The sequence below is a fragment of the Ranitomeya imitator genome, chromosome 3, assembly GCF_032444005.1.
Source record: "Ranitomeya imitator isolate aRanImi1 chromosome 3, aRanImi1.pri, whole genome shotgun sequence".
Lineage (NCBI taxonomy): Eukaryota > Metazoa > Chordata > Amphibia > Anura > Dendrobatidae > Ranitomeya > Ranitomeya imitator.
Window position 1 is genome coordinate 232,369,864 of NC_091284.1, and position 15,718 is coordinate 232,385,581.

Sequence of the window (15,718 nt, forward strand, 5' to 3'; positions counted from 1 at the left end):
TCCTTGTAGATTGTAAGCTTGCAAGGAGGGACCTCACCCCTAATGTCACTGTTTAAATTGTCTTAACTTATGCTGAATTTATTGTCTGTACATGTCCCCGCTTAATTGTAAAGTGCTGCGGAATATGTTGGCGCTATATATAAATAAAAATTATTGTTATTATTATTAGTGTGGGTATACCATCAGATTTGACACAAATTCAGCTAAACCAACAGTCCTTCTAAGGACTAATTATGGAGTATATAGATTGCAGTGCTAGGTAGGCAGGGGAGTGTATGTGGCTCTATACATATCAGTGCCAGGCATGCAGGCACTGTATGTGGGTATATAGATATCATTACATACGTACATCAAAAGGGTCCATTCCATTACTGTCTGCTGCTGCTGCCTATTACATGTATACCTAGCCCCAGGTATCAGTGGCTAGGAAGAATTTTTTTGGCATCTTAATCCATATTATTTTATTCCAAAGCAATCCAGAGCCCCCTTTTCTTTTTTTTTTTTTTGCTTGTTCACATATTGAGCATTGTGGTACCTCTGTCAGACGCCTGATTTATATGTGGGCTACAAATTTGGGCATTTCAGGCCTCCATTCCACTGTATTTGCTGTATGTTACCCTAGTTCTAAACAGTATTTTGGGGGGAAAAAAATAAAAATACAGGCCACATTTTGAGCATTGTGGTACCTCTGTCAGACGCCTGATCTCTTTGTGGGCTACAAATTTGGGCATTTCAGGCCTCCATTCCACTGTATTTGCTCTCTGTTACCCAAGTTCTATACAGAATTTTGGGTTTGAAAAATACAAAAATACAGGCCACATATTGAGCATTGTGGTACTTCTGTCAGACGTCTGATCTATCTGTGGACTACAAATTTGGGCATTTCGGGCATCCTTTCCACTGTATTTGCTGTCTGTTACCCTAGTTCTAAACAGTAGTTTTCTGTTTAACCCCTTAAGCCCCGAGGGTGGTTTGCACGCTAATGACCGGGCCAATTTTTACAATTCTGACCACTGTCCCTTTATGAGGTTATAACTCTGGAACGCTTCAACGGATCTTGGCGATTTTGAAATTGCTTTCTCGTGACATATTGTACTTCATTTTAGTGATAACATTTATTCGATATAACTTGCGTTTATTTGTGAAAAAAACGGAAATTTGGCGAAAATTTAGAAAATTTCGCAATTTTCCAACTTTAAATTTTTATGCCCTTAAATCACAGAGATATGTCATGCAAAATACTTAATAAGTAACATTTCCCACATGTCTACTTTACATCAGCACAATTTTGGAACCAAATTTTTTTTTTGTTAGGGAGTTATAAGGGTTAAAAGTTGACCAGCAATTTCTCATTTTTACAACACCATTTTTTTTTAGAGACCACATCTCATTTGATGTCATTTTGAGGGGTCTATATGATAGAAAATACCCAAGTGTGACACCATTCTAAAAACTGCACCCCTCAAGGTGCTCAAAACCACATTCAAGAAGTTTATTAACCCTTCAGGGGTTTCACATGAATTTTTGGAATGTTTAATTAAATATGAATATTTAACTTTTTTTCACACAAAATTTATTTCAGCTCCAATTTGTTTTATTTTACCAAGGGTAACAGGATAAAATGGATGCCAACCATTGTTGTACAATCTGTACTGAGTACGCTGATACCCCATATGTGGGGGTAAACCACTGTTTGGGCGCATGGCAGAGCTCGGAAGGAAAGGAGCACCATTTGACTTTTCAATGCAAAATTGACAGGAATTGAGATGGGACGCCATGTTGCGTTTGGAGAGCCCCTCATGTGCCTAAACATTGAAACCCCCCACAAGTGACACCATTTTGGAAAGTAGACACCCTAAGGAACTTATCTAGATGTGTGGTGACCACTTTGACCCACCAATTGCTTCACAGAAGTTTATAATGCAGAGCCGTAAAAATAAAAAATCATATTTTTTCACAAAAATGATCTTTTCGCCCCCAATTTTTTATTTTCCCAAGAGTAAGAGAAGAAATTGGACCTCAAAAATTGTTGGCCAATTTGTCCTGAGTACGCTGATACCCCATATATGGGTGTAAACCATTGTTTGGGCGTATGGCAGAGCTCGGAAGGGAAGGAGCGCCATTTTACTTTTCAATGCAAAATTGACTGGAATTGAGATGGGATGCCATGTTGCGTTTGGAGAGCCCCTGATGTGCCTAAACATTGAAATCCCCACAAGTGACACCATTTTGGAAAGTAGACCCCTTAAGGAACTTATCTAGAGGTGTGGTGAGCACTTTGACCCAACAAGTGCTTCACAGAAGTTTAAAATGCAGAGCCGTAAAAATAAAAAATCATATTTTTTCACAAAAATAATCTTTTCGCCACCAATTTTTTATTTTCCCAAGGGTAAGAGAAGAAATTAGACCACAAAAGTTGTTGTGCAATTTGTCCTGAGTGCGACGATACCCCATATGTGGGGGTAAACCACTGTTTGGGCGCATGGCAGAGCTCGGAAGGAAAGGAGCGCCATTTGACTTTTCAATGCAAAATTGACTGGAATTGAGATGGGACGCCATGTTGCGTTTGGAGAGCCCCTGATGTGCCTAAACATTGGAACCCCTCACAACTGACACCATTTTGAAAAGTAGACCCCTTAAGGAACTTATCTAGATGTGTGGTGAGCACTTTGACCCAACAAGTGCTTCACAGAAGTTTATAATGCAGAGCCGTAAAAATAAAAAATCTTATTTTTTCACAAAAATGATCTTTTCGCCCCTAATTTTTTATTTTCCCAAGGGTAAGAGAAGAAATTAGACCACAAAAGTTGTTTTGCAATTTGTCCTGAGTGCGACGATACCCCATATGTGGGGGTAAACCACTTTTTGGGTGCATAGGAGAGCTCGGAAGGGAAGGAGCGCCATTTGACTTTTCAATGCAAAATTGACTGGAATTAAGATGGGACGCCATGTTGGTTTGGAGAGCCCCTGATGTGCCTAAACATTAAAACCCCCCACAAGTGACACCATTTTGGAAACTAGACCCCCTACGGAACTTATCTAGATGTGTTTTGAGAGCTTTGAACCCCCAAGTGTTTCACTACAGTTTATAACGCAGAGCCGTTAAAACAATTTTTTTTTTTTCGCAAAAATTATTTTTTAGCCCCCAGTTTTGTATTTTCACAAGGGTAACAGAATAAATTGGACCACAAAAGTTGTTGTTCAATTTGTCCTGAGTACGCTGATACCCCATATGTGGGGGGAACCACTGTTTGGGCGCATGGCAGAGCTCGGAAGGGAAGGAGCGCCATTTGGAATGCAGACTTAGATGGATTGGTCTGCAGGAGTCACGTTGCATTTGCAGAGCCCCTGATGTACCCAAACAGTACAAACCCCCCACAAGTGACCCCATATTAGAAACTAGACCTCCCAAGGAACTTATCTAGATGTGTTGTGAGAACTTTGAACCCCTAAGTGTTTCACTACAGTTTATAACGCAGAGCCGTGAAAATAAAAATTCTTTTTTTTTTTCACAAAAATGATTTTTTAGCCCCCAGCTTTGTATTTTTACAAGGGTAACAGAATAAATTGGACCCCAAAAGTTGTTGTTCAATTTGTCCTGAGTACGCTGATACCCCATATGTGGGGGGAGCCACTGTTTGGGCGCATGGCAGAGCTCGGAAGGGAAGGAGCGCCATTTGGAATGCAGACTTAGATGGATTGGTCTGCAGGCGTCACGTTGCATTTGCAGAGCCCCTGATGTACCCAAACAGTAGAAACCACCCACAAGTGACCTCATATTGGAAACTAGACCTCCCACGGAACTTATCTAGATGTGTTGTGAAAACTTTGAACCCCCAAGTGTTTCACTACAGTTTACAACGCAGAGCCGTGAAAATAAAAAAATCCTTTTTTTTCCCACAAAAATGATTTTTAGCCCCCCAAATTTTTATTTTCCCAAGGATAACAAGAGAACTTGGACCCAAAATGTTGTTGTCCAATTTGTCTCGAGTACGATGATACCCCATATGTTGGGGTAAACCCCTGTTTGGGCGCACGGGAGAGCTCGGAAGTGAAGGAGCACTGTTTTACTTTTTCAATGCAGAATTGGCTGGAATTGAGATCGGACGCCATGTCGCGTTTGGAGAGCCCCTGATGTGCCTAAACAGTGGAAACCCCCCAATTATAAATGAAACCCTAATCCAAACGCACCCCTAACCCTAATCGCAACTGTAACCCTAACCACACACCTAACCCTGACACACCCCTAATTCTAATCCCAACCCTAATCCCAACCGTAAATGTAATCCAAACCCTAACCCTAGCCCTAACCCTAGCCCTAACCCTAGCCCTAACCCTAATGGGAAAATGGAAATAAATACATTTTTTTTAATTTTATTATTTTTCCCTAAGGCTAGGTTCACATTGCGTTAGGGAAATCCGTTTAGCACTAGCGGATTGCGCTAACGCAATGTCTTTTTAGGTGTCGTGTTTAGTGGTAGCGTTAACGTCCCCGCTCTGGAAGATCGGGGATCGGACCTCGGGCGCGCCGCGGACGCTGCAAGCAGCGTCTGAGGCGCGCCACAAAAGAATGGCACCTTGCTAGCGCGAGCCGAAAATGGCACGCTCTAGCGATGCGCTACACCCGAAAATCACATTGCTGTCAATGGTTGTGCTAACGGACCCGTTGCACGGCGTTAATTGTGACATTTTCGCCGTGCAACGCTGTCCGTTAGCGTTAACCCATTAACGCAATGTGAACCTAGCCTAACTAAGGGGGTGATGAAGGGGGGTTTGATTTACTTTTATAGCGTTTTTTATATCGGATTTTTATGATTGGCAGCCGTCACACACTAAAAGACGCTTTTTATAGCAAAAAAGTTTTTGCGTCTCCACATTTTGAGACCTATAATTTTTCCATATTTTGGTCCACAGAGTCATGTGAGGTCTTGTTTTTTGTGGGACGAGTTGTCGTTTTTATCGGTTACATTTTCAGACACGTGACAGTTTTTGATCGCTTTTTATTCCGATTTTTTGTGAGGCAGAATGACCAAAAACCAGCTATTCATGAATTTCTTTTGGGGGAGGCGTTTATACCGTTCCGCGTTTGGTAAAATTGATGAAGCAGTTTTATTCTTCGGGTCAGTACGATTACAGCGATACCTCATTTATATCATTTTTTTTATGTTTTGGTGCATTTATACGATAAAAGCTATTTTATAGAAAAAATAATTATTTTGGCATCGCTTTATTCTGAGGACTATAACTTTTTTATTTTTTTGGTTATGATGCTATATGGCAGCTCGTTTTTTGCGGGACAAGATGACGTTTTCAGAGGTACCATGGTTATTTATATCCGTCTTTTTGATCGCGTGTTATTCCACTTTTTGTTCAGCGTTATGATAATAAAGCGTTGTTTTTTGGCTCGTTTTTTTTTTTTTTTCTTACGGTGTTCACTGAAGGGGTTAACTAGGGGGCCAGTTTTATAGGTCGGGTGGTTACGGACGCGGCGATACTAAATATGTGTACTTTTATTGTTTTTTTGTTTTTATTTTAGGTAAAGAAATGTATTTATGGGAATAATATATTTTTTTTTCTGCTTTATTTAGGAATTTTTTTTTTTTTTTTTTACAAGTGTGGAAATTTTTTTTTTTACTTTTTCACTTTGTCCCAGGGGGGGACATCACAGATCACCGATCTGACAGTGTGCACAGCACTCTGTTAGATCGGTGATCTGACATACAGCCGGGCAGGATTAGAGCTGCAGCTGCAGCCTGATCCTGACCCGGAAGTGCTCCCTGCAGGACCCGGATGCAGCCCGGCGGCCATTTTGGATCCGGGGACTGCAGGGAGAAGACGCTCGGTACACGGTGAGTACATCAGATCACCTGGATGGGATAGTACGTCATATGGGATTAAGGGGTTAAATTAAAAATATACAGGCCACATATTGAACAGTTTGGTATCTCTGTCAAACACCTCCTCTATCTGTGGGCTAAAATTGTGGCATTTGAGGGCTCCTTTGAATTGGTTTTGCTGTGTCTTACCGTAGTTATTAACCCCTTCCCGACCCATGACGCCACGTAGGCGTCATGAAAGTCGGTGCCAATCCGACCCATGACGCCTATGTGGCGTCATGGAAAGATCGCGTCCCTGCAGATCGGGTGAAAGGTTAACTCCCATTTCACCCGATCTGCAGGGACAGGTGGAGTGGTAGTTTAGCCCAGGGGGGGTGGCTTCACCCCCTCGTGGCTACGATCGCTCTGATTGGCTGTTGAAAGTGAAACTGCCAATCAGAGCGATTTGTAATATTTCACCTATTATAACGGGTGAAATATTACAATCCAGCCATGGCCGATGCTGAAATATCATCGGCCATGGCTGGAAATACTAATGTGCCCCCACCCCACCCCACCGATCGCCCCCCCAGCCCCCCGATCTGGCCGGTACACTGCTCCGGCTCCCCTCCGTCCAGTGCTCCGCTCCCCCGTGCTCTTGTCCGCTCCCCCGTGCTCCAATCACCCCCCCGTGCTCCAATCACCCCCCCCTGTACTCCGATCCACACCCCCCGGTGCTCCGTTCCACCCCCCCGTGCTCCATTCCAGCCCCCCCGTGCTCCGTTCCACGCCCCCCGTGCTCCGTTCCACCCCTCCCGCACTCCGATTCCCCCCCCGTGCTCCGATCCCCCCCCGTGGTCCCCCCCACCCCATCATACTTACCGATCCAGCCGGGGTCCCGTCCGTCTTCTCCCTGGGTGCCGCCATCTTCCAAAATGGCGGGCGCATGCGCAGTGCGCCCGCCGAATCTGCCGGCTGGCAGATTCGTTCCAAAGTGCATTTTGATCACTGAGATAGATTATATCTCAGTGATCAAAATAAAAAAAATAATAAATGACCCCCCCCCCCCCCTTTGTCACCCCCATAGATAGGGACAATAAAAAAATAAAGAAATTTTTTTTTTCCACTAATGTTAGAATAGGGTTAGGGTTAGGGGTAGGGTTAGGGGTAGGGTTAGGGGTAGGGTTAGGGGTAGGGTTAGGGTTAGGGTTAGGGTTAGGGGTAGGGTTAGGGTTAGGGCTAGGGGTAGGGTTAGGGGTAGGGTTAGGGCTAGGGTTAGGGGTAGGGTTAGGGGTAGGGTTAGGGTTAGGGTTAGGGTTTCGGTATGTGCACACGTATTCTGGTCCTCTGCGGATTTTTCCGCTGCGGATTTGATAAATCCGCAGTGCTAAACCGCTGCGGATTTATGGCGGATTTACCGCGTTTTTTTCTGCGCATTTCACTGCGGTTTTACAACTGCGATTTTCTATTGGAGCAGTTGTAAAACCGCTGCGGAATCCGCACAAAGAAGTGACATGCTGCGGAATGTAAACCGCTGCGTTTCCGTGCAGTTTTTCTGCAGCATGTGTACAGCGATTTTTGTTTCCCGTAGGTTTACATTGAACTGTAAACTCATGGGAAACTGCTGCGGATCCGCAGCGTTTTCCGCAGCGTGTGCACATACCTTTAGAATTAGGCTATGTGCACACGGTGCGGATTTGGCTGCGGATTGGCCGCTGCGGATTCGCAGCAGTATTCCATCAGGTTTACAGTACCATGTAAACATATGAAAAACCAAATCCGCTGTGCCCATGGTGCGGAAAATACCGCGCGGAAACGCTGCGTTGTATTTTCCGCAGCATGTCAATTCCTTGTGCGGATTCCGCAGCGTTTTACACCTGTTCCTCAATAGGAATCCGCAGGTGAAATCCGCACAAAAAACACTGGAAATCCGCAGAAAATCCGCAGGTAAAACGCAGTGCCTTTTACCCGCGGATTTTTCAAAAATGGTGCGGAAATATCTCACACGAATCCGCAACGTGGGCACATAGCCTTAGGGTTAGGGTTGGAATTAGGGTTGTGGTTAGGGTTGTGATTAGGGTTATGGCTACAGTTGGGATTAGGGTTAGGGGTGTGGGGGGGTTAGTGTTGGAGTTAGAATTGAGGGGTTACCACTGTTTAGGCACATCAGGGGTCTCCAAACGCAACATGGCGCCACCATTGATTCCAGCCAATCTCGTATTCAAAAAGTCAGATGGTGCTCCCTCACTTCCGAGCCCTGACGTGTGCCCAAACAGTGGTTTACCCCCACATATGGGGTACCAGCATACTCAGGACAAACTGCGCAACAATTACTGGGGTCCAATTTCTCCTGTTACCCTTGTGAATCTAAAAAAATGCTTGCTAAAACATAATTTTTGAGGAAAGAAAAATGATTTTTTATTTTCACTGCTCTGCGTTGTAAACGTCTGTGAAGCACTTGGGGGTTCAAAGTGCTCACCACATATCTAGATAAGTTCCTTGGGGGGTCTAGTTTCTAAAATGGGGTCACTTGTGGGGGTTTCTACTGTTTAGGCACACCAGGGGCTCTGCAAACGCAACGTGACACCCGCAGACCATTCCATCAAAGTCTGCATTTCAAAACGTCACTACTTCAATTCCAAGCCCCGGCATGTGCCCAAACAGTAGTTTACTCCCACATATGGGGTATCACCGTACTCAGGAGAAACTGGACAACAAATATTGGGGTCAAATTTCTCCTGTTACCCTTGGGAAAATTAAAAAATTCTGGGCTAAATAATTATTTTTGAGGAAAGAAAACGTATTTATTATTTTCACGGCTCTGCATTATAAACTTCTATGAAGCGCTTGGGGGTTCAAAGTGCTCACCACACATCTAGATAAGTTCCTTTCGGGGTCTAGTTTCCAAAATGGGGTCACATGTGGGGGGTTTCTACTGTTAAGCCACATCAGGGGCTCTGCAAACGCAACGTGACGCCCACAGAGCATTCCATCAAAGTCTGCATTTCAAAACGTCACTACTTCACTTCCGAGCCTCGGCATGTGCCCAAACAGTGGTTTACCCCCACATATGGGGTATCAGCGTACTCAGGAGAAACTGGACAACAACTTTTGGGGTCCAATTTCTTCTGTAACCCTTGGGAAAATAAAAAATTCTGGGCTAAATAATTATTTTTGAGGAAAGAAAACGTATTTATTATTTTCACGGCTCTGCATTATAAACTTCTATGAAGCACTTGGGGGTTCAAAGTGCTCACCACACATCTAGATAAGTTCCTTTGGGGGTCTAGTTTCCAAAATGGGGTCACTTGTGGGGGGTTTCTACTGTTAAGCCACATCAGGGGCTCTGCAAACGCAACGTGACGCCCACAGAGCATTCCATCAAAGTCTGCATTTCAAAACATCACTACTTCACTTCCGAGCCCCGGCATGTGCCCAAACAGTGATTTACCCCCACATATGGGGTATCAGCGTACTCAGGAGAAACTGGACAACAACTTTTGGGGTCAAATTTCTCCTGTTACCCTTGGGAAAATAAAAAATTGCAGGCTAAAAGATCATTTTTGAGAAAATAATTTTTTTTTTTATTTTCATGGCTCTGCGTTATAAACTTCTGTGAAGCACTTGGGGGTTCAAAGTCCTCACCACACATCTAGATTAGTTCCTTTGGGGGTCTAGTTTCCAAAATGGTGTCATTTCTGGGGGATCTCCAATGTTTAGGCACACAGGGGCTCTCCAAACGTGACATGGTGTCCGCTAATGATTGGAGCTAATTTTCCATTTAAAAAGCCAAATGGCGTGCCATCCCAAACAGTGGTTTACCCCCACATATGGGGTATCAGCGTACTCAGGACAAACTGGACAACAATATTTGGGGTCCAATTTCTCCTATTATCCTTGGCAAAATAGGAAATTCCAGGCTAAATCATTTTTGAGGAAAGAAAAATTATTTTTTATTTTCATGGCTCTGCGTTATAAACTTCTGTGAAGCACCTGGGGGTTTAAAGTGCTCAATATGCATCTAGATAAGTTCCTTGGGGGGTCTAGTTTCCAAAATGGGGTCACTTGTGGGGGAGCTCCAATGTTTAGGCACACAGGGGCTCTCCAAACGCGACATGGTGTCCGCTAACAATTGGAGCTAATTTTCCATTCAAAAAGTCAAATGGCGCGCCTTCCCTTCCGAGCCCTGCCGAGTGCCCAAACAGTGGTTTACCCCCACATATGAGGTATCGACGTACTCGGGAGAAATTGCCCAACAAATTTTATGATCCATTTTATCCTACTGCCCATGTGAAAATGAAAAAATTGAGGCGAAAATTTTTTTTTGTGAAAAAAAAGTACTTTTTCATTTTTACAGATCAATTTGTGAAGCACCTGAGGGTTTAAAGTGCTCACTAGGCATCTAAATAAGTTCCTTGGGGGGTCTAGTTTCCAAAATGGGGTCACTTGTGGGGGAGCGCCAATGTTTAGGCACACAGGAGCTATCCAAACGCGACATGGTGTCCGCTAACGATGGAAATAATTTTGCATTCAAAAAGTCGAATGGCGCTCCTTCCCTTCCGAGCCTTACCATGTGCCCAAACAGTGGTTTACCCCCACATGTGAGGTATTGCTGTACTCAGGAGAAATTGCCCAACACATTTTAGGATCCATTTTATCCTGTTGCCCATGTGAAAATGAAAAAATTGAGGCTAAAAGAATTTTTTTGTGAAAAAAAAGTACTTTTTCATTTTTACGGATCAATTTGTGAAGCACCTGGGGGTTCAAAGTGCTCACTATGCATCTAGATAAGTTCCTTGGGGCGTCTAGTTTCCAAAATGGGGTCACTTGTGGGGGAGCTCCAATTTTTAGGCACACGGGGGCTCTCCAAACGTGACATGGTGTCCGCTAAAGAGTGGAGCCAATTTTTGATTCAAAAAGTCAAATGGCGCTCCTTCCCTTCCAAGCCCTGCCGTGCGCCCAAACAGTGGTTTACCCCCACATATGAGGTATCAGCGTACTCAGGACAAATTGGACAACAACTTTCGTGGTTCAGTTTCTCCTTTTACCATTGGGAAAATAAAAAAATTGTTGCTAAATATAATTTTTGTGACTAAAAAGTTAAATGTTCATTTTTTCCTTCCATGTTGCTTCTGCTGCTGTGAAGCACCTGAAGGGTTAATAAACTTCTTGAATGTGGTTTTGAGTACCTTGAGGGGTGCAGTTTTTAGAATGGTGTCACTTTTGGGTATTTTCAGCCATATAGACCCCTCAAACTGACTTCAAATGTGAGGTGGTCCCTAAAAAAAATGGTTTTGTAAATTTCGTTGTAAAAATGACAAATCGCTGGTCAAATTTTAACCCTTATAACTTCCTAACAAAAAAAAATTTTGTTTCCAAAATTGTGCTGATGTAAAGTAAACATGTGGGAAATGTTATTTATTAACTATTTTGTGTCACATATCTCTCTGGTTTAACAGAATAAAAATTCTGTGAAAATTGCGAAATTTTCAAAATTTTCGCCAAATTTCCGTTTTTATCACAAATAAACGCAGAATTTATTGACCTAAATTTACCACTAACATGAAGCCCAATATGTCATGAAAAAACAATCTCAGAACCGCTAGGATCCGTTGAAGCGTTCCTGAGTTATTACCTCATAAAGGGACACTGGTCAGAATTGCAAAAAACGGCAAGGTCTTTAAGGTCAAAATAGGCTGGGTCATGAAGGGGTTAACGAGAGGTTTTTTTAAAAAAAATTTTTTTACCTACAGTCCAGATTATTTAAACTGTGGTTTTTACGCACACTGATCACATATAAGTTTGCTCCAAATTCAGCCATTTGTAGTGAAAGTGGAAAATATTGTAGTAGGTCCAGTTAAAATGGGCAAGGGACAGGGAAGTGGATGTGATGCTGATGGTGCATACAGAGGCCGAGGTCGTGGGCAAGCTGAAATTGGGACACAACAAACACCCACATCTTCTAGCTTAACACCCAATTACTAGGGGACCACAGCACACCACTATTGAACCCAGAACAGTGTCAAAAGGTTGTTGGATGGATAACGGATAATGCTTCCAGTCACTTTGCCACCACCACCACGTCCTCCACATGGTCAAGTCTGAGTAGCTGTGAGTCTGGACCGTATATTACTCACCCTGATCCTCCTTCCTCCCACTATGCCGAGTGCCAGGAGACATCTGATCCCACCCTTGGACACTCCGAAGAGCTGTTCAATTTATAGATTCGGGACTCTTGGCCAGTCCACTTGAAGCAGAGCAAGCTGAGATCGCATGTTGCACTACCCAAATATTTGAGCAGCCACGGTCACACGAAGGCGATGGTGGGAAAGTATCACAAGAGGTGGACGATGAAGAAACACCATTGCCAGAAAGTCAGGAGGATGATTAGGGTGCGGATGTGGAAGACGAGGTGGTGAATGATATAGTAACTGACCCAATCTGGCAGAAGGACATGCAGAGCAAGGACAGCAGCACACATGGGGAAGGAGGCATAGCACCCCAACAAGCAGGAAGAAGCAGTGTTTTGGCCGCAGACAGAAGGCGTGCATTCGTTCCCCATAACACCAGCATGACGGAAGTTGCAAGTCCAACTGTTAGGTCTTCTCGAGTCTGGTTGATTTTTAATGACTCTGCCATTAACCCCAAACAGACCATTTGCACCACCTGCCATGCCTGCATCAGCAGGGGTAGCAAAACTACCAGCCTGATCACCACCAGCATGATCAGGCACATAGAAGCAAAGCACCCGACTTTGTGGGCCGAACCCCAGGCTCCAGGAACAGTGTCTGCAGGTGACACCACTGCTTCTTTTACTGTTGTGCATGCAAGCTAATCCCCTGTCCATGGTGCATGCTAAGATGCCTCGTGCCCTGCACCTGTCATTGCCCACCATCAACTAGCACCATCATCAAGCACGTCCACATCCTTGTCCCAGCACAGCCTTCAGTTGTCCATATCCCAGTCATTGGAACGCGAGCAGAAATACACAGGCAACACTCCACAGGACACAGAACTAAATTCATTCATTTCTCGTCTGCTTGTGCTCAAAATGTTGCCTTTTAGGCTTGTGGAGATGGAAGATTTCTGCAACCTGATGGCGGTGGTCATCCCAAGGTACTTGGTCACCAGCTGCCACTATTTCTCCCAGTGTGCCGTCCTGGCATTACACAAGCACGTGTCCCACAACCAGGGGTGGATTAAGGGTAGCTAGGGCCCCGGGCTGTTCAGACACTGTGGGCCCCCCCGGTCATGTGACGGGGGTCATGTGATGGGGGTCATGTGACGGGGGTCATGTGACAGGGGTCATGTGATACCTGAACCAGATTATTCCAGAAAAATGGCCGGGCCCTACTCTACTGTAACCTATTAAATATTTGTTAAAATATGCAACACAATTTAGGTATTGCACGACCAATATAACAAACAAGGAACAAATACCACCGAACCATGACCAGAGCACAAATTACAACCACAGTGATCGAATAATATTACATACAAGGAACACCGCACCATGTCAAGACCACATATTACCACCACTTGGTGACCAAATAGCACATACAAAGGACAAATACCACCACACCATTTCCAGACCACATATTACCACCACATAGTGACTGAATACTACAATACTGATCAGTAATAAAAAAAAACAAAAAAATTACAATACTATCACCATAAGTGCCAGTATTCACAGGAGATCTGTACTTAGTATGCAGTGTCTGTGTAGACGTAATACAGAGATCACTGGTGACATTATACACAGGAGCTCTGTATATAATGTATAGGTAATACAGTGATCACTGGTGACATTGTACATAGGACCTCTGTATATAGTATACAGTGTATAGTGTCAGTGTATAGGTAACATTGACTCACCAGTGACGTCTCTAGGTGAAGTCCTTCATCTTTCATCCAGCACAGACCACCATCAATTCTTCCAGCCAGGACTCGTTTCTGCCGGAAATAACACAGTTATCTCAAGCTCCGCTTGCAGAACACATTACTTAATTTTTCACAACTTCTACATTACACCACATGAAGAAAAAAAGGCGACATAGTGTCACTCTACACAGTAACGGACCGCCCCCCCCATTTAAAACAGTATACTCAAAAAATAAAATAAATACATCACTGCAGTGATAATATCCCTTAATTAGCCCCTATGGTAATAATATTCCCCATCCTGGCCCCGTTTATTTAATTCCTGGCTCCAGCCATATGTTCTCCCATCCTGCCCTCATGAGTATCCATTCTACCCCATATGATCTCCCCATCCTGCCCCATCTGTCTCAATCGTATCCATCCTGCCCCATGAGCCAATCCTGCCCCATGTCTTTCATTCTGCCCCGTCTCTCCAATTATGCCCCGTATCTACATTCTGCCCATGCCTCCAGTCCTGCCCCCAGTTTGTCCAGCAATCTGCCCCAGTATGTCCACCATATTGCCCCAGTGACCAGCAATCTGCCCCAGTGTGTCCAGCATTGCCCCCGACAGTATGTCCAGCAATCTGCCCCAGTGTCTCCAGTATTGCCCCAGTGTCTCCAGCAATCATCTGCCCCAGTGTGTCCTCCAGCATTGCCCCCAGTGTGTCCAGCAATCTGCCTCAGTGTCTCCAGCATTGCCCCAGTGTCTCCAGCATTGCCCCAGTGTGTCCAGCAATCATCTGCCCCAGTGTGTCCTCCAGCATTGCCCCCAGTGTGTCCATAGTATATACATCACATAGCACTCAGCCGTATTCTAGGCTAGTGTGAGCGCCAACTAAGGGTATGTTTCCATGTTCAGTAAATGCTGTGGATTGGATGCTGCGTAGAGCCACAGCGTCCAATCTGCAGCGTCCAGCATAGTGGAGGGGATTTCAAGAAATCCCGTCTCCACTATGTGTGTACAGATGCCCACGGGTTCCCTGCGTATACGCACGTGCGGTGCGCCTTTATAGACATCAGTATGTCTATTTATCTTGTGGAGACGATCAATCTCTGCAAGATAAATATCACAGTCTAATTTATAGTTTACAGTGATTCCACACGGTTCAGTGAAAACATCTGGAATCACCGCGTGTACAAAAGCCGGCAGCGTGGACATGTGCTGCGTCCAAAGCGCTGCCTAAGGCCATGTGCACACGCTGCGGATTCCGTTGCGGAATTTTCCGCAGCGGATTTGATTAAATCTGCAGTGCAAAAAGTACTGCGGATTTATCGCGGTTTTTTGTGTGATTTCCACTGCGGTTTTAGACACCTGCGGATTTTTAATATGGAGCAGGTGCCAAACCGCTGCGGATTCCGCACAAAGAATTGACATGCTGCGGAAAATAAACCGCAGCATGTGCACAGCGGTTTTTGTTTTCCATAGGTTAACATTGTACTGTACACCACATGGAAACCGCTGCGGATCCGCAGCGTCAAAACCGCTGCAGATTCGCAGCAAAAACCGCAACGTGTGCACATACCCTAATCCTGAACGTGGAAACATACCCTTTAAAGGATAAAGGGGGAATAAAGAGCCTTTATTCCCCCTGCAATATACAGTGCGTGTGATATGTATGATAGATATCTATACATAGTGTGTGGTGATGTGACATATCTCTGGAAGGTTAGACTATTCTTCAGCTGTAAAGCCTGATGCACAGTGTCCTACTGACCCCCTGCAGAGAAGGATGAGGCTGCTGTGTCCCATCTGCCCCCTGACAGGACTCAGCAGCTCCACTCTGAAAGTTTTTCAGAGCAGTTTGGAGAGACACCTGTGGGAATCTTCAGAGAGAGCTGCTGTGTCCTGTGAGGGGCAGATTGGGCTCAGCAGCCTTATGCTTCTCTGCAGGAGGTGGGGGAGGGGGTCACCAGCACAGACTGCGCTGTGCTCTTATCTCGATCTATAGACAGGGGTCAGGACATAGTGATCCTCAG